This window comes from Lygodium microphyllum, chromosome 3 (genome assembly GCF_053477565.2).
Source record: "Lygodium microphyllum isolate KBCC chromosome 3, Lygodium_microphyllum_v1.1.10, whole genome shotgun sequence".
Lineage (NCBI taxonomy): Eukaryota > Viridiplantae > Streptophyta > Polypodiopsida > Schizaeales > Lygodiaceae > Lygodium > Lygodium microphyllum.
Genome location: NC_141137.1, coordinates 189,787,134 through 189,815,012, shown reverse-complemented (window position 1 = coordinate 189,815,012; position 27,879 = coordinate 189,787,134).

Genomic DNA, 27,879 nt, shown 5'->3' with positions numbered 1-27,879 from the left:
GATCTAATCTTTGGGTTAGACAGAGTGGTTAAGCTGGTAGCAACTCGAGGTGCATTGCATCGAGTTGCTGAGTAAGGGAGTTAAAAGGGACTCCTATTGTGGGGTCTGAGGGCCGCGGAAGAGGCCCCTCCCTGGCGGGGGTTCGGGGGCAGCGCCCCTGGCCCGATGGTAAAGGGAATATTCCCTGGAATATTCCCTAGCTGACTAGTGGAGGCTTATATGGTAGGTTGGTCATGCCAGCCTCACAGCCTTCGCAGGCTATAAAAGCTAAACCCCTTCATAGCCATTGATCACTCATCTTTCACCCAGTCAGAGTTATTATTCCAGCTAGCCTTAAGCTCTTCACCTATTGATGGACCAAAAAAATGGGCCGGCACTGGCTCATGCACTAGTTGGGCCTCGTCCCTACGCACAAGACAACCCCTCGGCCTCGCGGCCAGGAGCGTATATCAAAATCTCTACCTTCCTAAACATTGCGTTTGTAATACGTTGTAGTCCAACTGATCCTAACCCAATATTACTCCTCAGAGGGAGTCCCTTTCACATAGCCAAAAGGCTCGAATCACATACACATGGGGTTCCTCCTACGGCTGAATGCCGTCAACCCTCTACGACTCTCCTACACCTTGGGGATTGGCCCCTCAGTGCGTCGCTCAACATCTAAACATTTCGCACAAAAGTCGCTCAAGGTACCAAATAAACGTGTCCAAGAATGTACCATTGTCCTTACTTGATTTCCCCTTTGGGACCCGCGTCTACCTACAGCATGGGTACCTCACTGCCTCTTATCGTAGGTCAGGTTCCAATAAACCAATTGCAATGCATGTCCAAGAGCTGATCACTAATATTTTCTAAATTCTTTTTCATGCTCTATGCATTTGGTGGATGCCTAGTGCTCAAACATTTAGTAAAACAGTATCGTGTACAAGTGTAAAAACATTCTTTTAATGGTTTCCAACTACCGTTCGTGCTTCGTTGCATGGGCCTAGCACCGAGGTGATCCTCGTGCTACTAAGCTCTTAATTTTAATTATCATCCGTCCTAAATGCTATGCATAGAAATCAGCAACTTTTCCATCATCCCACACGGCATTTAGACATATTTCAACTCCTCTATCCTTCCCCGTTTAAATATTGCGTCGTTGGATAGGTTTATAAGGTATTTTGACATCATTTTATGTGTAGAAAGCGGAAAAAAAACACACTAGAACAAGAAGGTGGGGTTGAACTGAGGCAAATCCTCATGCTTCAGTCCCCACAAACATTCACAAACATTGCTCTTATTTATCCTTATTTTTCGGAGCCCAAAATGTATTTTTCCCCTTTTTTTTAGGGTTTTTCTACCCTTTTCTTGTATTTTCCCTTATTTTCCTGCATTATTTAATTACTGAAAAATTCAAAACAGATTATGGGCTGTGGCCCTTAGTTCCTTCTTGCAGAAAAATGAAAGTTTAGTTGATGTTCCTATTTACTTCCCCCTTTTATGCCAAAAAAAACATAATTTTCCCTTGATTTTTCATGTTTTACGTGTTTTAATGTATTATTTTGAACCACAAGATGCATATTTTTCTGATTTTCTGATTATGACCAGCAAGAACTCATGTAAAACAGCAACATACATATTTTTTAGCCCACATGAACAACGTTTCATCAATCAAAAACTATAGAATCTCAAATTTTCTTTGAAAATTTTAAATTACCGCTTATTTGCGTGTTTCGGGTTTCATGTCCATGGCTGCAAATTTGGAAATCAGCAGCACTTCATATCCAACACAATCACCAATCACCATTTCTAGCCTGTGGAGCAATCCGATCCATGCCGGACAAGCCTCCATCATTCTTTCTTCTTCCTTCTTCTCCCCACATGAACTTGCCTTTAGAAGAGAGAGAGGGAGGAGAGAGAAAGACTGAAATCAAAGATCTTCAAAGAGAGCATCATTTGACGGGCAAAGGGCGGCGAAATGACCAGCATACAGAGGGAAATGAGGGCCAATGATCTGCCTGATAGGTTGTATGCAACCTCCATGCCATGATGAAGGAGGAGGAGGCGCATTTTTCGGGCGCATCCTGGCACCTCCTCTCTCCACGTTTTTTCTCATCACTTGTATCAAACTTTTCATGTGACATTTAAAATTGGGCTCCCAAGGGTCACTTGCCCATTTTGGCCAAATTTTGTCCACCTCTTCGCATCTTGACCGGTTTCTTGGCCATTTCCCCGTTCGGACTCGGAATTGAGCTCTAAAAAATCCTGGGTGTCCGGCTTGGCATCCCGCATTGGCCAGTAGCTCGTGTCAACCCGCATGACTGTCTGAAAAATTATGAAAAATCAACAAGTGTCACTCGGGCACCTTTAAAGCACTTTGACGCTTAAAATCGTCCTAGATCGAGCCGTCGCCTTTGACATTGAATATTTTTCCCTTGATATTCATAATTTTTTGCTATTTTTAAGCACTTCCCGTCACCTAAATTCCGCTCTCATTGGCGACCACGGGATAGGGCGACTCAGCCCGTCGAATCCACGAACATATCTGCACATAAACAACCAAAGAAGCATCAAGCTGATACAAAACAAATATATAATAAAACTCAGCACAATGCTCCCCCTACCCCTGGACAGAACCAAGGCATGACAGCCACAAGGAGTAGGCCTAGCATCATCTAATAGAAGATCCGAAGTGAGTCACTAACCAACTGCTCCAACACAGCCACACTAAAAAAACCTATCAAAGAGGTTGCCCGAAGTGGTAGTTTGCACTACTTACCAACTAAAGATAACACAACTAGGAGCTCCTACAAGGCGAGGACTCCTATTGCCTGATCAAAGAGTATTTTCTTTCAGTACATGTCTTCTTTTAGGGTTCGTATTGGATGAACATACTTGGGCATGTAAAAAGGAGGGAGCTGAGCGTAGTGACCCAAGGAGAACAGGGTATCGGCCTCAGGACCTGTCTCGGCACCCAAGAACCTACCAAGCCCTCGCAAGGCGACACTTAATCCTGTTCTAACGCTCACTTTTATTTTCGCTCCAACCTTCCTTGTTTTGTCATTTTTTCCAGCAAGAAGCCACCCCTAGGAAGACAAGGTATCGGCCCCGGGTCTGATTCGTCCCCAGGAACCTACCAAGCCGTCGCAAGGCAATGATCAACTGCTTATATATTTTTATTTCTTTTCTTTTCTTTTCTTTGAGAGGGGTTAGAACCCCTTTTTACACACCTTTGTATTTATATTCATCTTTTAGGATGTACAGAGTTTCTGGGCATCATCATTATTATCTTCTGGCAGGCTTCTCTAACTGCCTCACTACTAACAAGAACTCCTAGAACGGCTGCCTAGCAGGCTAGCAGAACAGGGCCACTAGGACTTCCTTCTAAAACATGTCTTTCGATGCCTGACAATGTCTTTAGAGGAGGCAATGACTACTCCGACCTCCCTCAAACATACTCAACCTCAACCTGGGACTGCATGCCTTGGTTGCCGGTCCCCAACGAAAAATGTATCCCCTCGACAAGTACAAATACACATATAACAGGAAAGAAAGGTACTCGTAAAGGAGAGGTATCACCTGGATTGGCCACAAGAAGCTTCCATCAATGCCGCGACAAAGGCTCCCTCCAAGCTTGCCTTCAAACCTGTCTAGCACAGCACTTAAAACAAAAGCCCAATTAAATGCACTTGCACTAGACAGGCAAATGGCCCTCTTGGCCTAATGAAATGAAACACTTCACTACAAAACGGAATCGGCCCTCTTGGCCTAATGAAATCCAATAATACTACGCATAACATCCTCCTGGAAACAACCATGATAGACATCAAAGGATACCATTCCCAGGGGAACAGGGCTTGTAGCCCTAAACTAGGTGCATTAAATTATGACCTATCCCTCCTGCGTATATTGCAAGAGGTGTTCGCATCACATGTCGTCGAATCAGTCTATGGGTCCAAGATAATAAAGGCAGATGAGTCTCGCTTACCCTCTGCATCACCCAAATTAACCATCGTCTGCCAAAGAGGGCATGTTCAGAAAGCATACCCCACAAACGACCAGGTCCTGTCTCAGCATCAATAGATATATCGGGACAAGGGCCACAATTAAAGAAGAGGTCTTCTTCATACGCAAAATTAGCCAAAGAATCGGCAAACTGATTCCAATTCCATGGAATCAGTTGAAAAGACACTCTATCGAATTCGTCTAGCAGGGCTATGGCAGTATGATGGTACATACAAAGGATGGGGTTTCGTACCATGTATGTCCCATTGAGTTGATTTAAAACCAACTGAGAGTCCCCTTTCACCAATAACTGGCAAATACCACCCTTCTTTGCAATATTCAAACCCATAATCAGGGCTTTGTATTCGGCCATATTATTGGTAAAATTCTCCCCGAGATAAGCAGCTAACTTCATGACAATGCGTCGTCGGGGGTCTCGGATGACAACTCCTACACTTCCTTTTTTGCATGGACCCCTGGACGCCCCATCAAAGTACAAGATGTACGTCCATAAAGGGTTTACATATCCCGCCATCCGGAACTCTATTCGTAATTATGGTAATCGAAATTCAGCATATTCAACGGATGGACTGTAGGCTCCATCCCTCCATCATCATTGAATTCAACAGGGATGCTCGTCAAAATTTGTAGGCAGTGATGGTAGAAGACCTTAATCTCCCAAATAAATGTCCCACTTTCTTACTCAATCACCTTGTATCCTTTGCTCCACCAAATGAGCTTTCCCTGATGATACCTCTGTTCCAAATATGGGTGTTCTAAATAAGGGATCAGACGACCCATCAACCTCTATCACAATTTCCTTGCAGATGTTTGATCGATCTCGCCTAGACCTGCAAGGCAGTCATAGCATTAGTGCAATCAGAAGTAATAAGGTTTAATCTTATTACGATTAACCTTATTTTTAAATTCTATCCCCTCAAGGTCAGCTAACAAGACTGTGGATTTATTCTTTCCTATTCTAACAATCCTATAGGACCCATCCCATTTGGGCTCTAGCTTGCCTGGAAATAATTCACGTCGTGCATCATAATACAGAACAAGCTGTCCTTTCTTGAAGGTGTATTTCTTGGCTTTGAGGTCGTGTAGCTGCTTCATTCGGCGCTTCGCCACTTCTTGGTGCAATAAACTCTGCAACTTAAGCTCATCTAAATGTGCCAATGTCGTCAAGCGCTCAAAAAGTGCGTCTTCATCACTCAAAGAATGATTGATGGCAAACTGAATAGTCGGCAGCTCAATTTCTAAAGGCAAGACACACTCCTCCCCATATACTAACTTGAACGGGGTATGGCCAGTGGCTCGTTTGAAGGTCGTATTATAAGCCCACACTGCCACGTATAACTTTTTATCCCAATCCTGTTTCTTTTCCGACACAATTTTGGACAGGATGCCCACAAGCTGCTTGTTGGTGCTTTCAACTTGCCCATTGGCTTGCGGATTATATGGGGTTGTCTTGTTATGCGTAATTTGCCACATCTCTGTCAAACCTTTGATTACCTTATTCAGGAAATGGGTTCCGCGGTCTGACACTAATTCTTTCGGCGGACCAAACCCGCATATTATCTGCTCTAAAAGGAAACTAGCAGTTTCTTTAGCATCATCTTTCCTTGTTGCACGTGCTTCTGACCACTTTGTGAAGTAGTCAGTTGCTACAATGATGTACCTCTTTTGCGTAGTCGACAACGGAGTAATAGGACCCACAAAGTCTATTCCCCACTTCTCAAATGGAAGTATCGCCATAATAGGGGTGAGTGGTCGTTTCCTATTCTCTCGACTATCATGTCCTTGGCAAATATCGCATCTCTTAACATACGCAAACGCATCCTGGAAGATGGCAGGCCACCAATAACCTGCTCTTAAAGCCTTTTGTGCTGTGAGTCGTCTAGCAAAATGGCCACTGCAAGCAGAATCATGGCACTCTTCCAAAATAAATGGCACCTCGTCAGGCATCACACACCGGCGATAGATATCATCAACCCCTTGCCGATATAATGTACCTGCGATCAAAGCAAACTTTAACGCTTGCTGCTTAATTTTCCTTCTCTCAGCTTTAGATAGTTCAGATCTCGCCTCTCCTGTTGATAAATAATGTGTTATTGCAGCGTACCAGGAGGGAATAGATGCCGTATCTATTTTAAACAACAACTCCATATCACTACCTTCAGCCACAGATTCTTTCGGCTCCCCAAAGTCCACTAGACATTCCATGATGCCTTGCAACCTTGGTGGCTTACTCCTGATTTCATAATCAAATTCCTGCAAAGTGATCAACCACTTTGCTAGACGATCAGGCGGCTGTAGCTTATTCATCAATAGTCGAAGTCCCTCCACCTTCGTATATAGCACGACTTTCTCATAGAGAATGTAATGCCTGAATTTCTTGGTCCCAAAGACCATCGCTAGACACAATTTCTCCATGTAAGTATAGTTGATTTCGGATACCCCCAGCTTTCGACTAGCAAAAGCAATCGGGTGGTACCACTTCTCTTCCCAAATTTGGGCTAAACAACAGCTGATACTATGCATGGTGGCTGCTAAAAATATATAGAACACCTCTCCTCTTTTAGGTGCTTTTAAAACGGGCGCTCTTGCTAGCTCTTGTTTCACATCCTCGAATGCTACCTTACAAGGCTCACCCCATACAAACGAACAGCTAAAGGACAATAAATTTGTAAGCGACAACGTTCTTTCTGCTAAGGCGTTGATGAATCTACGGTAGTAACCAACCGAAGACAGAAAGCTATGAACTTCCTTCGGAGTGCGTGGTGGACCCATGGCGACTATAACTTTGACCTTCTCGGGGTCTATCGCAATTCCTACTGAACTGACCACATGACCCAGTAATAGCCCATAAGATACTCCAAAAACACACTTTCGTGGGTTTAAGGCGATGCAGAATTGTCTACAGCGCTCAAAGCATTTTCGCAAAATGATTAACTGCCTTCCTCTCACGGTGGCGGCCCCTAAGTCATCAATAAACACCTTCAACTCTTCAGGGGATATGTCACCGAATGTCTTATCTGTTGTTTGTTGCCACGAACCAGGTGCATTGCATAAACCAAAGGCCATCACATGGTACGCAAAAGTACCAAATACAGTGATGAAAGTTGTTTTCAACTTGTCCTCTTCTGCATTTGCCATCTGCTTATATCCTGCAAAGCAATCCATGAATGAATATATCTCCCTACCCACTAATTGATCCAAAATCTGGTCAATAAATGGCAACGGGTAGTAGTCCTTAACTGTCTACTTATTCAGCTCCCTAAAGTCTACACATAATCGGATTTGATTATTATTCTTCTTTCTTATCACAACCAGCGAACACCATTCTGTGTGTTGCACATGAAAAATCAAACCCGCTTTTCGAAGCTTCTGTAACTCTTCAAACAGCCCGTCCCTCAGTTCAAAAGGCATACGCCTTACTTTCTGTCGTACAGGACGACTGCCCTCTTTCAACGGAATTGTATGAACAACAAGACTAGGAGGAATGCCTCTCAACTCAAAGTGATCTGATAGATGTCCTCCGTGGTGGATCCTTCTTTGGACTCATCACTCGATGATGTCTCACTGGCAGATAAATCTTCTAATGTCTCCAATTCTGTGGAAGATAGAGGAACTCTCTCACTCTGCGGGGACTCAGGATAAGCATCAACCACCACACGCTGGGCACCTCTGCCGAATATCAGTCGACCGGCGGGTATATCTACCTGGCAGTCCGCTTGCAAGATCCAAGGTCGTCCGAGTAATACTTGGTAACTTGGACGGCCTGCAAAACGAATCACCCTAAAGTCCAACAGGCATTCTACATTTGCAACAGTGACATGGACCTTAGTAATGCAGCCTTCCGGCTGTCTCAAACTATCATCTGCCATTCTGAGAATTGTGGAGGTATCTTTCTGGATCGCAAGACCCAACCTTTCCATCAGTTCAGAACTCATAATGTTAACAGATGATCCCATGTCGACAATGGCATAATCTACTAATATCCCATCGACATAGGCTGCAACCCTTGGGCAATGCTTCTCAGCATGCTCGAACCAGTCATCACCAACTCGCGCAATACCTAAAGGTTCTACGATATACCCGGTACGTAGAATCTTTCTAAATTCCTTGCGTACTCCTGGGGAAAGCTTAATAAGCTATAAAAGATTCACATCCGGCTTGACTTCGCAAAGAGAGCTCGCCAAATCGAATTCATGATAGTTCCTTAGAGCTCGCTTTTCACGCCAAACCATCTGCTCTTTAGGTCGCTGAATTGGCTTTATTGCCTCTTTCTTAACTTTCACCTTCTTCTTTGATGGTTCTTTATCGGCTTTACTCTCTACGGGCTTCAAAGGTCCCCCTTCCATGGCAGGATCCAAAACTTGCGTTCCTTTGTCGCCTTGCTTAGGGTTTCCGTCGGCAGGCTTATCCTTATCGGCCTCTCTACCCTTTTGACCTCTTGTAAGGACAGCTCGCAGATTAGAGGTTTCAGCATCATTAACGCGTACAGCCTCAATCAAACTAACCCCACTACCACTTGGTAGCTTCTCCACTGTAGTCTTTGGTCATTGAAGTATTTGTTTAGGCCCATCTTCTCGCTGGGAATCATTTCCTTGCGCACGATGATTGACAGGCCCTGGTTGCTGACTACCTCACTGGAGGGAACTGATCTTACTCCAGCAAGTAGCTGCTAAATGGCCGGATTTTCCACAAATGTCGCACTTAACATTTGGGCAATTTCTTGGATAGTGTTGCCCACCACACCATTTGCAACTAAACCTCGAAGGTGCACCCTCCTCTGGATATCTACTTCCTATCAAATTTTGTTGTTTTTTAAGGAAGTTGACATCAACGGCTATTTGCCGATACTGCTCCGTAATCATGTCGGTATAATGTTTCATCATGTCCTTAACCTCGCCAAGAACATTGTAAGAACTCGACTCATAGCCTTGGTCATTACCATGTCGTTCCATCGGCCTAACAATTCGATTAGGCACTAGTTGTTGAACCACAGGCATGGTGTTAGAATTGACCGCCTGGCTTCCACCACTTGGAGCCATTTGACTGCCCGTAGGCATCGACATGCTAGGGGGAGCTGGTAATAAAGGCACATTCTGTATCATGTTCCCTCTCCCATTAGGGTTAGCCATCACTATCCCTTGACCACTACTGCCATTGGCTATTGCCATATTGTTTCCCAATACTAAACCCATGTTTGAATTGCCTCGAGAAGCATAAGCTGCTTGTAGTCGGGATTCCACCTCTTGTGCTCGTGTAATGGCAGTATCTATATCCCCCAAGGGGACACTACTCAACTGCAATTGGATATTAAAGTCCAAACCATGTAGGAAATATTGCAATTGGGCAGCTGCGGGGATAGGAATAGAGGTGTCCAACTTACGGAAAACCTCTTTTATTTTCTTCGCATAAGCGCGAATATCCTCATGTGGTTCTTGACGGGTCACGTTAAGTACACGCAACCAATATTGTCCACCCCTTTTAGGGGCAAACTCCCTTCGAAAAGCTCCATAAAATGCATCAATGTTCAATATGGTTCCGGCTTCTAAACCATGATACCATATAGCGGCTCTTCCTTTGAGAGTCATATTGAAGAACATCATTAAATGTCCTTCCTCTTAAATGCGACAGTTAAACATCAGCTTTTGAAACTCCCTAATGTGGAGTTCCGCATCTTCCTCAACTAGCCCATTAAAAATGGGTAGCGGGTAACCTAGAGCCGGCAAATCCGTCGTTCTTGCTGGAATTGCAATAGGCACTCTTATCTGTTGTGTACTCTCTATCTCTTTCTCAGATTCTGTTCGTTGCGTTGTGTAATATTTTACAGTCAATCCTTCGAGGATCATAAGGCATGAAGATGGCGAGAACCACAAATTCAATGGGGAGGAGGGTCATACGTCACTACAAGGAAACACAGGTATAGCGACGGCGAGTAGTGACACAGGAATAGCGGCGTCGCTATTTGCGTTGCAAATGCGAGGCTAATAGTGACGCAAATAGCGACGCCCCACAGGGAGAAAAAAGCGGAAGCGCGTTTCATTTCACGCATTCGTGAAACATTTCGAGAGGGAGAGCGAGAGAGAGAGCGATTGTTTTGCATAGAGGGTGAGAGAGGGAGAGGAAGAAAGCTTGCCGCCATCGCCGCCGCCACCGTTTGCGAAGGAGAGGAGGAGCCACCATCGTGAAGAGGAGCCGCCAAGCAATTGCCAAATCTTGATGGTGAGTCCATTCTCCTTCTCTTTTACTTGTTTAACGTTTAATTTGTGTATATTGAGAGAGGGAGATGGAAAGAGAGGGAGAGAAAGAGAAAGAAAGGGGGAGAGAAAGAGAAAGAGAAAGAGAGGGAGAGGGAGGGGGAGAAAATGAGAGAGGGAGAGGGAGGGAGAGTGCATTTTCTCTCTCTTTTACTTTTTTTATATAATTTGTGTATATATATTGAGAGAGGGACAGGAAATGAGAGAGAAAGAGAGGGACAAGGAGAGGGAGGAAATGGGAGAGGGAGGGGGAGGGAGGAAGAGAGAGAGAAAGAGAGGGAGAGGAAGGAAATGAGAGAGGGAGAGGGAGGGAGGGAGAGAGAGGGAGGGAGAGAGAAAGAAAGAGAGGGAGAGGGAGAGGGAGGAAATGGAAGAGGGAGGGGAATGAAATGAGAGAACGAGAGGGAGGGAGAGTGTATTCTCTCTCTTATTTATTTATCTTTTGTATAATTTGTGTATATTAAGAGAGTGAGAGGAAATGAGAGAGAGGGAGAGGGAGAGGGAGAGGGAGAGGGAGGAAATGAGAGAGGGAGAGGGAGGGAGAGAGAGATAGAAAGAGAGGGAAATTAAAGATAGGGAGAGGGAGGAAATGGGAGAGGGAGAGGGAGGGAGAGAGAGAGAGAAAGAGAGGGAGAGGGAGAGGGAGAGAGGGGGGATACGAAAACATAATAGGGAAATGAGAGAGGGAGAGGGAGAGAGAAGAAATGAGAGAAGGAGAGGAAGAGAGCAAAAGGAAATGAGAGAGGGAGAGGAGAGAGAAAAAAGAGAGAATGAGAGGAGAGAGAAAAAGAGAGATGTTAAATATAATAGGAAAAGAGAGAAAGAGAGGGTGTGGGTGAGGGTGAGGGCGAGGGAAAGAGAGGAAATGAGAGAGGGAGAGGAAGAGAGAAAAGGAAATGAGAGAGAGAGAGGAGAGAGAAAAAGAGAAAAAAATCATTAAATCTAATGGGGAAAGAGAGAGAGAGAGGGTCAGGGTGAGGGAGGGAGAGAAAATGAGAGAGGGAGAGAAAGAGAGAAAGGAAAATGAGAGAGGGAGAGGAGAGATAAAAAATGAGAGAGGGAGAGGAGAGATAACAAGAGAAAAAATCATTAAATCTAATAGAGAAAGAGAGAAAGAGAGCGTCAGGGTGAGGGAGGGAGAGGAAACGAGAGAGGGAGAGGAAATGAGAGAGGGAGAGAAAGAGAGAAAGGAAAATGAGAGAGGGAGAGGAAAGAGAAATAAATGAGAGAGAGAGGAGAGAGAAAAAAAGAGAGAAAAATCATTAAACCTAATGGGGAAAGAGAGAAAGAGAGGGTCAGGGTGAGGGTGAGGGAGGGAGAGGAAATGAGAGAGGGAGAGAAAGGGAAATGAGAGAGCGAGAAGAGAGAGAGAGAGAGAGGAGAGAGAAAGAGAGAAAAATCATTAAACCTAATAGGGAAAGAGAGAAAGAGAGGGTCAGGGTGAGGGAGGGAGAGGAAATGAGAGAGGGGGAGAAAGAGAAAGGGAAATGAGAAAGGGAGAGGAGAGAGAAAAAATGAGAGAGGAAGAGGAGAGAGAAAAAGAGGGAAAAAATCATTAAATCGAATAGAGAAAGAGAGAAAGAGGGTGTGAGGGTGAGAGAGGGAGAGGAAATGAGAGAGGGAGAGAAAGAGAGAAAGGGAAATGAGAGATGGAGAGGAGAGAGAAAAAGTAATATGAGAGAGAAAAAGAGAGAAAAATCATTAAACCTAATAGGGAAAGAGAGAAAGAGAGGGTCAGGGTGAGGGAGGGAGAGAAAGAGAGAAAAGTAAATAGGACCTTACAATAAGCTCATCCTAGGCTCATAGGGGTTAGGCCGATCCTCAACAAACCTAAGGGATATATGGCTAGAGAGCCCTAGCATACTTGTGCCTCCTAGCATAATGTTCTTCTTGCAAAGAGACCTCTCATACATGGGGTTTGTCCTAGCCTCCACCATGCAAATATACAATGAAGGCAATCAGCCTATTAGTATGAAAAACATTCATTTTTCATAACATAATCCCAAAAATAACTTTGGATATTCCATAAAAATAAATTTCTTCTTAAAAAGACAAATACAGAAAACTAAAATAGCATCATTCATATATATGCTTCGCAAAACTAAAACAGCATCACCACAAGATCTCTTAGGAAACTCATATTCAACTATCAATTTTAATTAATAAATATAATATGAAATCGCTTGCAAGGAAGGACAGTCTTTTATCATTAGCCCTCTTTTGTCCTTAGAATAGTCTTAGGAACAAATTTATGCTCTAACAAGCATATATTTGAGTATAATAACTATTTTAAGGTTTATTCCATGAGTAGTATTAGTATATATGCAACCATCAAGCTAGAGATCATGCTTTGTTATCTGTGGAGATCCTAATCTCATGCCCTTATAGAGATTGTAGTGTGCAATAGTGTGGAGAGAAGATGGGTGAGTTGTAAATGGTAAAGGAGAATTTTATTGATGATGGAGAGAAGATGAGGTGAATCTCCAATCCTATTCTTAGTGAGTGCAACCTACCCATAGTCATGGTCATCGTGGTCGTGGTCGTGGTCATGGTCGTAGTCGTGGTCATGGTTGTGGTAGTCGTAGTCGTAGTCGTAGTCGTGGTCGTGATCGTGATCGTGGTCGTGGTCGTAGTCGTATTCGTAGTTGTGGTCGTGGTCGTGGTCATGGTCATGGTTGTAGTCGTGGTCGTGGTTGTGATCGTCCTAGTCGTAGTCGTGGTCGTGGTCGTGGCCGTGGTCGTAGTCGTAGACATAGTCGTAGTCGTGGTCGTAGTCGTGGTGGTGGTGGTCGTTGTCATCGTAGTCATAGCTGTAGTCGTGGTCGTGGTCATAGTCGTCGTGGTCGTGGTCGTGGTCATGGTCATGGTCATGGTCATGGTCATGGTCGTGGTCATGGTCGTAGTCGTGGTTGTAGTCATAGTCGTAGTCGTGGTTGTAGAGAAAGAGAGAGATGGAAGGAGAGGATAACAATTTAGGAAAAAAAAAGAGTGATAACAAAAACAACTTATTTATTGTAACGTAGACAAAATGGAAAATGATGAATGTCTTTTGTTCAAGATTCCGAGACGTATCTTAATCAGCATGTCCCATGTCCTTGCTCTCAATGCAAGCTGGCAATTAGACGAAAATGTCGATTGTCTATAGAACACGTACGACGATTTGGCGAGTTTCAATCTGGGATCATGGATCAGGCGATTGTGGATTTTCAGTAAACTGTAAGAAAAGTTAATATCAATCATGCATTGTACTCGCAAGCTAATTGAATACCATATATAATGAGATTGGGTCTCGCTAGCAAATTTTCTATCCAGGGAGGTGATATCTCGTCCCAAGGTGGAGTGCACCATTTGCGACCAATTAGAAGAGTTCGTGGGCGTGCGATGGATGGAGTGCATGAGCCAATCCACCACTTGCAAGGACAATCTATACCGTTAATGCCAGAGGAGACATGCAACCTTCCAAATCTACCTACAATCTTGGAGCCTAAGATGGAGGCAATGATCGATGCGTTGATTCCCATGGATGTCGAGACTTCTTATCTGCTTAGAGAGGAAGCATCCATACCATTATATGATGGGTGCCGAGTATCTCACCTGAAGACACTGCTTACACTCTTAAGTGTGTAAGCAAAATATGGGTGGAGCGATACTAGTGTGACCGAGTTGTTCAGGTACCTTGTACATACGCTTCGTTGATTTTTTTTCCGGCACAATTATTAAAAATATTTGTGCTTTTTCAAGGTGTTTATAAATTTTTTCAAGTTATTGAAATATCATATATTACCATCTGCAAATACCATGCTTGAGTCTCGTGATGATGCATGACATGTTTTACGAAAGCTTGGCATGGACCACAACAACATCCATGCATGTATCAACGATTGCATACTGTTTGGAGGAGAATACGAGACTATAGAGACATGTCCAAAGTGTGGTTCTCATAGGTATCGACATGACTTGCAAGGGTAAACCATCCCTCAAAAAGTTCTCAGACACTTTTCGCTTATCCCCCGCATAAACCACATGTTTCGTACGTTCGGAATGGCGAGCTTGATAACGTGCGCATGCACAGAATAGGTCCATGGATGGAGTTCAACGAATATCAGCAGATTCACGCGCATTGAGCCACATCGACTCTACCTTCCCAAGCTTTGCTCGAGAGCCAATGAATCTTTGGCTCGGTCTTGCAATGTATGGCGTGAACCCATTCGGTTTGCGCTCAACTTCTTACAGTGTGTGGCCTATAGTCCTTGTCAACTACAATATCCCTCCATGGATTGCTACGAAGAAAGGACATCTCATCCTTAGCTTACTCATCCCTGGCCACTACAAAGTCAAAAATATGGATGTGTATCTTTATCCATTAGTCGATGAGCTTAAGATTTTGTGGGAGGAGGGGGTCACCTTGCAAGATATGAGTAGGCGCGATGATCGGCAGTCAGTCAATATTCAAGCCATTGTCATGTGGACGATGCATGACTTTCTGGGATTTGGAGAGTGCTCAGGTGAACATGCCTCCGTTCTTGTTGGTAATATCTATATTTTATCTCATTCAAGCTTGTATTCACTGGGTCGTGGTGTTAAACAGGTCTGGTTATCTCAGGTTATCATGCATGTCCATTGTGCGGGCCACAGTTAGACTCTCGAAGGTCATGAACCATGAAGAAGATGGTATATCAAGGACACGTTGCTTTCTTGCTAGAGGATCATGAACTCTTCAGGGAAGGTTTTCTTGGACGACTTTCAACACGTATGAATGCCGCAAGCTGGTACGAGCTGAAAATGGTCCATGCGGAATCACATCCAAACAGAATGCGGCGGTTCTCAATTTTCTATGAGTTGCCATATTGGACCCACTTACAGGTCAACCACTTGTTGGATCCCATGCATATTTTCAAGAATGTGGGCAGCTTGCTATGAACACAATATTAGTGAGTTTGGAAAACTCCCAATTTTCATTTTTTGAATACTTAAAAGGTGGCACCCGGATAACTTGCCTATAAATTTCTCAAAACCATGTGATGTGACCTATCATTGGAAAGCACTTGAAAAATGGAATCTATTGAGCTATAGAGCGCTTGATTTGGATTTATAGTGTTCACATTATGCCAAATCCAAAGATTTGACCACGTGTCCCAAACTTATGGGAAATTTCCATATTCCCCAATATGGTGTTTATGGGACCACATCACAGGAAAGAGAGACACTATAGGGGTACGAATGGATTTGAAGGAGGTAAGTAAGATATAGGCGCTTTGGCCACAGTCGAGTGCTGATGGTCGCGTGCAGCTATCTCACGCTCCTTGGGTTTTGTCCACTAAAGAAGAGCGCATTGTGAAGCAAGTAGTCAAGTCTATCCGCACTCCCACGGGTATTATGCGTTTTCTCAGGTCTGCATATTCTAAAGATGACCAATTATTAGGGCTAAAATCCCATGACTGGCATAAGATATGTCAGGTTTATACTACGAATGGATTGTAATTGGCGTGCACATTTTGCTATTTGGAGTGTAGACATTATTCATAATGCTTTCTCATTTGTGGTAGTTTGTACTACCGATCACAATCATAGGATGTCTTACTCCAGAAATAAGCGGGGCCATTTACAGGTTGTCGACTTTGGTGCAATGGATCTCACTAAAGGAGATTAAGGCGTCCTCTATTGAGTCCGCGAGGCGGGGAGTAGTGGAGGCAGTCTGTCTCTTTGAGAAATTCCTGCCCACCAACATGCTCACGATACAAATCCACCTTCTTGTGCATCTTGTAGATGAAGTGGAGATTACTGGACCTGTCCATATGCGATAGATGTTCTTCTTGGAGCGTTTCATGCAAACCCGTAAAGGCTTTGTGCGACAACGAGCTCGGCCAAAAGGTAGCATGGCTGAAGGTTGGTTGGTGTCTGAGTGAGAGCAGAGTTTGAGACCGAGATGTGCCTAAAATTTGCCAAAAAATCCAGAATTTAGAGAAAAAATATTCAACATTGAAGGCAGCGGCTGCAGCTAGGACGATTTTAAGCACCAAGTGAAAGACGGCTTTTAAAAAATGCTCGAGCGATACTTGTGGATTTTTGATCATTTTTTCGATTGCCATACGGGATGTCAGGAGATGCCAGTCAGTGCGCGATGACGAGACGGAAGCACAGGATTTTTCAGAGCGGAAACGGAGCTCAGACGAGGAAGAGGTAAAAAAATGGGCAAGATTCGAAAAGGTGGACCAAAACTTGGACCAAAGGGGGGGTTCCCTTTGGGAATTTTAACCCCCTCTCTCAAATTGATGAAAAAAAAAGTGAAGAAGATGAGCATGCCGTGATCAGGAATGGCGGCCGAAAAATGTGCCATCATCCCCCCCAAATCATGATTGTGGGATGTGAGCAACCTATGCAACCGACATTGGTTCTCAACTTCTCCCTCTTGGTTAATCATATCACCGGTCTTCGCACGAGATATGGCTGTCCGGATGAAGAGAACAAAATCTAGTCTTTCTCTCTCCTCCCTCTCTCTCCTCTATGGGTTGTTCATATGTACCATCTTGATGAAGGAACCAGGAAGGGAAATGAAGAAAATGGTGATGAAGATTGATGGAGATGCTGAATATTGAAGTGCAGCATTGGATTGAGAGCAATGGAGGCTCCGTTTGCTAGTTATGTAGTCATTCAAGGCGTCTCGAGTTACGTAAAAACACGGTATGACCATTTTTATGAAGAAAATGAAAGATTTTTGATAGTTTATGATGATAATTATATTCTTATTAGATGAAAATTTGTTTGTGTGCTATTTGCATTATGAGTAAATGATGTGTATTAGAAAATTCTGATTTTTCAATGATTTACATGCTTTATTTAATTCTCGTAAACCCGAAATGCGGTCTTTAAGTGGAAAAATGGTAGTTTTTTCGTTTCGGGTGGGTGAAATCTGTTCCCATGGGGAAAAAATGGAAGATAAATTGAATGTTAGTATATTGAAATGATTGGAACAAGAAAAATAAAAAAATAGTATATTTTATTGCCAAATAAATCAAGAAAATGGAGAAAATAAGGGAAAAAATAGAAATACGTCTTGGAAAAATAAGGAAAAATGTAATGATTGTTTGTGGATGTATGGTAGTAGCAAAGCATGAGGTTTAGCCTTAGTTTTCCCTATTTCCTTGTCAAAGTTTGTGATTTATCGCTTTCTATACATTAAAACATGACAAAATGAACCTCTATACCTATGCAACAAAAGCAATACCTAAACGTAGGGGGTTGGGATGCTTGAATGGTGTGATTTTCGTGCTGATTGTTGCTGATTTTCTGATGCATATCATAAGATAGAGGGTTGTGTATTTTAATTAAGAGGATAGTAGCACGAGTGGTGTCTTGATGCTATCCTTGCATCGCCGCAACGGGTTAGGGAATAAGTATTTGAAAAGCCAGGTTGTGCACAGCATGTTTCTGATTTGAAAATTATGTTTGACCACTTTAGGATCATTCACCATGGTGTCAGAATAAAAAACCCTGGATACATAGCACCTGTTTTCAATGACAATGACCACCCTTGAGTGTGGAAAGGCATCCTAAGCCGTAGGATAGACGTTCGTTTCTTGGGGGGATTATTTGGTAAGAACACATGGTATCTCCTGGAAACTTTTGAAATGAAAGAGTGGAGTCTGTTCGTTTGTTTTATATGTTGAGCAGTGCATCAAGGGGCTAATCCCTGCGATGTAGGAGGACTGCAGTGGGGCCTTGGTGTTTCTACCGAGAGGTTGCCTCCTATGTATGTGATTATCGTGGTATTTATTGCCAAAGTGTATGGGTTCTCCCTCTGTGGAGTTTATAAAAAGGGAAACGTTGGACTACAAAACTATAAACGCATAGATTAGGTTTTAGGGCAGTTTTTCCTTTAGCAGAAGATAGACGCTCCTGGCCCGTGAGGCCATGAGGGTGTGTTTGTCAGTCTCATGAGCATGAGGTCCGGCTAGTGCCATAGCCAGTGCTGGCCCATTTGAGGCCCCATTAGTGGTGCATCTGCCGGGAGCTGCCAACAAGTGGTGGTTCTCGAATCTAGGGTTTTTAGGGACCAAAAAGTTGGTTTATGTCCTCTGACAAGGACCGTCAAGACGAAATACAAAAAGCAGAATGTGCTGAGAGGGCTAGACGGCGGTTGGAGATTGTAAGTCGCTATTCTTCTCAAAGGAGTAGCCCGATACGCATAAGAGACAGTGGTCTTAGTAACCCAATTGCTGCACATAGTCCTTTAGGTGCAGGAGGAAGCACAAGTTCTTCCTCTCTTCCACCAAGTCAACCCACGTCAAGTGGGGGTGTGATTCCATCAGTCCAAACTCCTATTGTCAATCTGATTGTCGTCATGGCACAACCCATTGCAATTCCTGCAGGGATACCGGATTTGCCAGCTTTAGGAGTGCCTTTGCCCATTTTTAATGGGTTAACCGAAGAAGATGCGGAGTTTCACATTTGTGAATTCCAAATATTAATGTTTAATTACTGCATCCAAGATGAGGGACATCATATGATGTTCTTTAATATGATATTAAAAGAAAGGGCTGTAGTATGGTATCATAGCATAGAAACTGGAACCATGACCACAATCGACCAATTTTATGCAACTTTTCGAGGAGAATATGCCCCTGAAAGAGGTGGCCAATACTGGTTGCATGTTTTGAATGTAACACGTCAAGATCCCCATGAGAATGTGAAATCCTATGCCAAGAAGCTTAAGGAGGTGTTTCGTAAGTTACAAACTTACATTCCTATTTCGCCGGCTACCCAATTGCAATACTTCTTGCATGGATTGGATTTCAATATTCAGGTACAATTGAGCAGTGTGGCTTTGGCTGATATAGATACCGCCATTGTCGGGCAGAAGGAGTAGAGTCACGATTACAAACGACCTACCTCTCTCGAATAAATCTTAATGCGAGTCTAGTACCTGGAGGAAATTTACCATTGATGAATGGAAGTCAAGGGATGCCTATGAATAACCCTAATGGGAGAGGAAGCATGGTTCAAAATGTACCTTTGCTGCCAGTTCCTCCTAGTGCGACCATGCCTATGGCTAGTCAGTTGGCTCCACCAAATGTTGGAGGCCAAGTTTCGAACCCTAATGTGGTTCCTGTGAGTCAACAACCAATGCCCAATCAAATTGTTAAGCCAATGGAACGACGGATAGACGATCAAGGCTATGAGTCGAGTGCCTCTAATGTCCTTGGCGAAGTTAAGGATATGATCAAGCACTACACCAACATGATTTTTAAACAATATTGGCAAATAGCTGTTGACGTCAATTTCTTGAAGAAGCAGCAGAATCTGATAGGGAGTCGACGCCCTGAAGAGGGTGGTCCCTCAAGATTCAGTTGTAAGTGGTGTGGCGGACAACATTTCCCTAGAAACTGTCCAAATATTAAATGTGATATTTGTGGGAAGTTGGGCCATTTAGCCGCTACCTGTTGGAGTAAGATTAGTTCTCTCCAACAAGGGAGTAAATAGCCAGGTCCAGTTAATCATAGAGCGCAAGGTAATAATCTGCAGCAAAATGATGGACCAAGATAAATATTGCAAAGGGAAAAGACTACTATAGAAGAGTTGCGACAAGGAAATGGAGTCAACCTTATCGAGGATGTACCCGTCAATGGCGCTAAAACCTCTAACCTACGAGCCGTGACAAGAGGCCAAAAGGCTAAAGAGGGTGATAAAGATAATGCAAAACTAGTTGAGGGAAACCCTAAGCAAGGGGATAAGGGGACGCAAGTCCTGAATCCTGGCATGGAGGGTGGACCTCTAAGGCCTGTTGATAGAAAAGTTGATCCTAAGAAGGATGAGGAAGTGCCAAGAAAGAAGACAAGAGCTAAAAAAGAAGCACCAAAGCCGGTCTTGAGACCAAAAGAAAGGATGGTTTGACGAGAAAAGAGAGCTTTGGCTACCTATCATGATTTTGATTTAGCAAGTTCTCTTTGCGAAGTTGGCAAACCAGATGTAAACCTCTTACAGTTGATTAAATTATCTCAAGGAGTACGCAATGAATTCAAGAAGATCCTGTGTATTGGGTATATTGTAGAACCTTTGGGCATAGCACGAGTAGGGGAAGATTGGATTGATCATGTTGAAAAGAATTGCCCTAGGGTTCCAACATATGTGGATGGAATATTAGTAGAGCATGCTATCGTAGACACTGGGTCCTCCATCAATATCATGAGTTCAGAGTTGATGGAGAGGTTGGGTCTAGGCATTCAAAAAGACAGCTCCACCCTTCTTAGAATGGCTGATGATAGTCTAAGTGATGCCATGAGGCATATTTCATGGTGGATTCCGTGAGGTTTTACAGTGGATTCCGTAAACTTTGATGACCGGGGCTCATACGCAAAGTGGATTCTTTGTGCAAGAAGTTGATGGGGATGCCTGTCCTTTTCGGGCGTTTCATTAATTTAGTGTGTACATGGGTGATTCCATAGCGGGCGATTCCGCAAAATGCATATTAAATTAATAAACGTTTATGAGTTTAGAGTGCGCACTCGTACTAAATTAAGGTTAGGATTTATTTCTAACCAATTGATTTATTTATGTAGCTGAAGACTGCTAGGTATTCACTTTTGTCGGTTTAATTGTATTATTTTACTAACGATTGTGAATGCTTCAGTTGATGTGTAGAGATAACAGCAGTGGCGAAGGAAATCATTGGAGGATAGCGAGTATTCGATTTATGGATTATATTCTGATAGGCACCACGCCTATATTTTGTCATGCCTATTTATTGAGGTATAGATTATTTATTATTATTTTGTATGCACATGGGCGCACGGTTATGTTATTTCTATTTGGACATTTTATTGGGCGTGCCAGACTCTTTGGGCACCGTCCATTAGCTTTATTTCTATTTTTGTAAAAGCAAACTCAAAAGCTAAAAGCTTGTTATATTTTTGTAAATTGGGCTATTATTGAGCATGAAGATGAAATATACATAAAATACATGCTTTGTGAAGCGCTCACACAAGGCATGGGGGGAGATTGCACCCAATTGGTCTCTTGCTCTTGTCGTTCATGCTTTTTACCTTGTAACTTGTGCAAAAAGTAGAGTTCATTGTTCTTGGGGACCTTCCGGCAATCACTACGTGAGTATACAGCGTCTGATCTGTGCACTAATGGTATCAGAGCGGAGCTGAGATCAAGAGCTTCCAATCGCTACCCATCTCGTGCGAAGGCAGAGCTCCTGGAACGATCGGGCTCTACGGTCAATCTCGTCGCGAACCGTCGATACAGGTAGACTTCTGGCGATCAAGAACCCCTATTCTATTATTGGATCGCGAAGGACCGTGCTACAGAGGCGGAGGACCACTCCTACATCTCCTTCATCAAGTCGTGGATAACCAGAGATAAGCTCCATATTTTCCATAGCTAAAAAGCTTAAACCTCAAAGTTTAAAAGCTTTAGTTAATTGAACTTAAGCTTTATAAAAAAAAATCGAATCGTGAAGGACGGCGGGCTGAACTGAGGGCCGAAAAACGCGCCGTGAACATCCTCTTGTCCTCAAAAATCGCCGTCGACTCAGAAGCCTTAAGCTTCTTACTTCCCTAAGTCATCTAAGGCAAATCAATCCTGCAAGTCACAATTAATCCAGGTCACACCAAAACAATCAAGTTCAACAAGTATCTTCAGGTCAAGTACTGCAAGTTTCTTAAATCGACTAAGTTCTGCAAGTCTGTAACTCTGCAAGTCACATAAGTCTGCAACTCTGCAAGTCATACTAGTCAACTGGAGTCAGAACTGACTTGTGCTCAAAACTCCTAGAAGGACTGTTCCTGCGCAGAAACTTCGAACTGCAAAGTTGTTCATTGGAAGGTACTCTACCCATACGCAGGTTTGCTGAAGCATTTTCAGCATACGAAGAAGGATAAATCGCAGATTTTTCGAAGATTGAGAAAGCTATACCCAAAAACACATAAGCCTTGTATTCCCGAACTTGAGCTACGCTCATCCCGCTAACCTGATTTTGAGTGAGAAAGGTCTTTTGAGTTTTGCAGGATGACGGAACCACATATGGATGATCCTATGACTGAAGGCGACCTACCTGAGCCTACGACGGAGCAAAAGCTGGACTTAATCATGATGCAATTGGAAGAAGAACGAAAGGCTAGGCAAGTATTGCAAGCTCAACTGGCAAATTTACAAAGAGCGTCTACCGACAAAGAAGAACCTCAAGCTGAAGATCTGATTCGACGTACCATTGACGCAACTCTCGAAGCTCAAACTATCCGCAAGGAATCAAAGATAAGTAAAAGAAGTTTCAAATTTTGTACTTTCAATGGCATACGAGAAGGAAAAACTATTCTAGCATTCATTAGTCAGTTTGATGACTATTTCCATGAGGAAACCTATGCAGAAAAAGATAAAATCAAGTGTGTCACTAATCATTTAGTAGACAGAGCATCTCTTTGGTGGACTGTAGTACGCAAGAGCATAGATTGTCTTGCTACTTGGGAAGATTTCAAGAAGAAGTTCATTTTGAATTTCCTTCCTCCACAATTTCATGAGAAAGCTATTAAGCAATGGGATCTTCTCCAGCAACGGGATCGTGAGCCTATTGCTCAGTATACAGAGCGTTTTTGGAATGCATTACTCCAGTTACGCATGCTTGAAGGCGTACCAGAAGCGACACACAATCGCAAGTATATGTCTGGACTCCTTGGGCATTACTATGCTGAAGTTAACATGTTCAAGCCTACTACTCTTGAAGATGCCATTTCACTTGCTCACGACACTGAAGATAAGCTACGAGGTAGAGACAGACGTCCACAGCAATTCCAAGCCAATGGTAATTATGGATCTAAACAATTCAATTCCAATTTTAGAAGATTTAATCCAGGTCGTTTCTCTTCATCATCTTTCCGCAAAAATTGGGCAAAACCACTTGCATTACCATCCAATCTCAATCAAAACCCTAAGCCTATTCCACAGCCAAATCCTAATGTACCTAGACTTCTCGCTATTGCAAACAATTTAACCAAAGCCAAGCCAATAGTATGCTATAAATGCCACCAGCCTGGACATTTAGCAGCAAATTGTCATTCAAAGAAGCCACCAGCTCATATCAACTACCTTGGAGCAATGGATGAAGGCGAACATGAAGATATGCCTGATTTCACTGAAGATGAGGAGGACACTACTACTACTTCCGATACTTTACCAGGTATGCCTACTCCACATTCATTATTGACTGAAATGTTTTGTGCATGGAAAGGAAAATACTATTTTACATGATGACGGTAGTACTCATGATTTTATTTAAGCAAAATTGGTAAAAGAATTGAAGTTACAGACTGTACCTACGCATTATTGCATCAAAGCTGCATTTTTAGGCACTAGGTATAATGGTACACAGGAAGTGCAAGACTTAGAGATTCAAATTGGTCAATACACTGAAAGAAGAAATTTCTTAGTTGTTCCATTACAGTCGAGTGACATTATTTTAGGTATACCTTGGTGTCACCAGCATAACCCACATATAGACTATTCTACACACTCAATGAATATTAATTTTCAAGGAAAATCTATTACATTATATGGTATGCATGTATCTAATGTTTTTCCACTGCTTTCGCATACTCAAGCTAAACGTGAATTACACAAGAGTAGTAAATCTTATCTCATTTGGGTGAATGAATTGCAAGTAAAAGAAAATCATATGCATCCTAGGCATAAAGAATTTCTTGCATATTTTAAAGACTGTTTTGCAGAAGACCTACCACCTGGTTTACCTCCTTCACGTCCAGAAGACCATAAGATAGATTTGATCCCTGGCACACAACCACCTTGCAAAGCACCATATAGGCATAACCAGATAGAGCAAAAAGAAATCCATAGTCAAGTTGAGGAATTACTAAATAGAGGATTGATTAGACCTAGCAGTTCTCCATTCGGTGCACCTGTTCTGTTAGTCAAGAAAAAGAATAATACCTATCGTATGTGCATTGACTATCGAGCTTTAAATAAGATCACTGTAAAGAATAGGTATCCTATTCCTAGAGTTGATGACCTTATGGACAAACTACAAGGATCTGCTATATTTACTAAAATCGCCCTAAAGTCTGGTTATCATCAGGTGAGACTAGATAAGTCTGACATATTCAAGACTGCATTTAGAACACAGTTTGGTCATTACGAATTTTTAGTGATGCCATTTGGATTGACTAATGCACCTGCTACGTTTAGTAGAATGATAAATCGTATATTTTTGAAATATCAGTATTGTGTAATTGTCTTCTTTGATGATATTTTGGTGTTTAGTCAAAATGAGAAAGAACATTATGAGCATTTATCATTGGTTTTTCAGTTATTGAAAGAAAATCAACTGTATGCAAATCCTGAAAAGAGTGAATTCTTTAAAACAGAAATTGAGTATTTAGGTCATATTGTATCATCTGATGGAATTCAAGTTGATCCTAAGAAAATTGATGCAATATTGAATTGGCCTGTACCTAAAAACGTGCATGAGTTACGCTCATTCCTTGGTCTTGCTAGTTTCTATAGAAAGTTTGTACGTAATTTTTCATTACTTGCTTTACCATTAACCAAACTTTTGAAGAAAGGAATTGTTTATCATTGGTCCGAAAATCAACAGAAATCCTTTGACTTACTGAAACATGCATTAACCCATGCCCCTGTTCTACAGTTGCCTGATTTTAATAGACCATTCTTTCTAGTAGTGACCGATGCTAGTGGATCAGGAATAGGAGCTGTACTTATGCAAGACAATCATCCTATAGCCTATTCTAGTTCTAAGCTGAAACCTTCTGAGCTGAAATATTCCACATATGATAAAGAACTATTAGCAGTTGTACAAGCATTAAGACAGTGGAAACACTACTTAATGGGTTCAGAATTTATGATTAAGACCGATCAACAAAGTATTAGACATTTACTTAGCCAACCTCAAATCTCTGACTGTCATATCAAATGGGCCTCCTTTATTCAAAGTTTTCATCCTATCATTCAATACCAACCTGGAAAAGAAAATGTAGTGGCTGATGCATTAAGTAGAAGACCTGCCATTCATAATATTTCTGTCATATCTTTTGATTCTTTGATTGCTATGAAAGATACTTATCATTAGGATATTACTTTTCATGCTGATTGGAATAAATTAGTTCAAAATAATTTGATTCCTATTGATTCATTGTCATATAATGATGGATTTATGTTTTATGAAAAGAGATTGTGTGTTACAATTCCATTCCGATCTTTTGTTTTGAATGAAATTCATTGTCCCCCATATCAAGGTCATAGAGGTATCATATCTACCTTACGTACATTAACTGAAGATTTTTATTGGCCGCATATGGATACTGATGTATCTAACTTTGTTTCTAAATGTTTGATTTGTCAAAGAGGTAAGAGACATCATGGAAAACAGTATGGATTACTTATGCCTTTGTCTATTCCATCTAAACCTTGGGAACAAATTTCTATGGATTTCATTACTGGTTTACCTAATACTAAATCTAACCATGATATGATTTGGACAGTTGTAGATAGATTCAGTAAACAAGCATATTTCATTTCATGTAAGAAAACTTTAACAGCATCACAAGCAGCACAATTGTTTTTGAAAACTGTTTTTACTAACCATGGATTGCCAAAAGTTATTATTTCAGATCGTGATTCTAGATTTTGTAACAACTTTTGGATTACTCTGTTTGCTAACCTAGGCACAAAGATTGATTTCTCATCTGCATTTCATCCAGAAACTAATGGACAAACAGAAGCCACTAACAGCACAATTCTAGATCTTTTACGTGCATATACTATTTCTAAACCACAAACATGGGGCACCCATTTGCATTTATTACAGTTTTCATATAACAATACACCACACACATCTACAAAGAAAGCACTGTTTGAAGTCATTTATGGATATAGATTATCTACACTTGTTGCATCTTTGTCAAATAGAATTCAAAGTGCTGATGATATTGCTAGTATGCATAATACTATTTTTGATGAGGTTAAAGATATGATTGCTAAAGCCCAACAATCATATACCAAACAAGCCAACAAGAAAAGACAAGCAATGAATTTCAAAGTTGATGATTATGTTTGGATGAGAATAGAAAAACGTAGATTGCAAAGTGTAGATAGACATCCAGTTGTCAAATTAGCCCCCAGATTCTATGGACCATTTAGGATCATTCATAAAATTAATGACAATGCATTTAAGTTAGAATTACCATCTCATTGGAAAATTCACAACACATTTCACATTAGTTTATTGAGACCATTTAGAGGCCAATTAATTGTACACCCTGTTTATGAAAACCCACCTTTATTAGTGGAAGAGACTGAAATATTTGAACCCGAAGCTATCATAGACACTGACTTTATGACCACTAGAACTGGCCGAAGGTATTCTAGATATCTAGTTAAATTTAAGAACCATCCTGTAGAGGAAGCACAATGGATGCACGCTAGAGACTTAAATGCTTTTCCCACTCTGTTAGCTCCACATTGAGCTAATAGCAATTGAGGTCAATTGCTATCCCAACCCGGGGGTATGATGCCAGGAGGCATATTTCACGGTGGATTCCGTGCCACGGTGGATTCCGTGAGGTTTTATGGTGGATTCCGTAAACTTTGATGACCGGGGCTCATACACAAAGTGGATTCTTTGTGCGAGAAGTTGATGGGGACGCCTGTCCTTTTTGGGCGTTTCATTAATTTAGTGTATACATGGGTGATTCCATAGTGGGTGATTCCGCAAAATGCATATTAAATTAATAAACGTTTATGAGTTTAGAGTGCGCACTTATAATAAATTAAGGTTAGGATTTATTTCTAACCAGTTGATTTATTTATGTAGCTGAAGACTACTAGGTATTCACTTTTGTCGGTTTAATTGTATTATTTTACTAACGATTGTGAATGCTTCAGTTGATGTATAGAGATAACAGCAGTGGCGAAGGAAATCATTGGAGGATAGCGAGTATTCGATTTATGGATTATATTCTGATAGGCGCCACGCCTATATTTTGTCATGCCTATTTATTGAGGCATCGATTATTTATTATTATTTTGTATGTGCATGGGCGCACGGTTATGTTATTTCTATTTGGACATTGTATTGGGAGTGCCAGACTCTTTGGGCACCGTCCATTAGCTTTATTTCTATTTTTGTAAAAGCAAACTCAAAAGCTAAAAGCTTATTATATTTTTGTAAATTGGGCTATTATTGAGCATGAAGATGAAATATACATAAAATACATGCTTTGTGAAGCGCTCACACAAGGCATGGGGGGAGATTGCACCCAATTGGTCTCTTGCTCTTGTCGTTCATGCTTTTTACCTTGTAACTTGTGCAAAAAGTAGAGTTCATTGTTCTTGGGAACCTTCGGGCAATCACTACGCGAGCATATGTCTGATCTGCGCACCACTAAGGCAACCAGAAGGTTTCGTTACTAAAGTCCATGTTACAGTTGCAAGTATAGAATGCTTCTTGGACTTTAGGGTGATAAGATTTGCAGGAAATCCTAGCTATCGAGTCTTGCTAGGTAGGCCTTGGATCTTACGAACAGACTGTCAAGTCGATATACCGCTGATTGAGTGGTTCTAGGTAGAGGTTCTAATCGACTAATAGTCGATG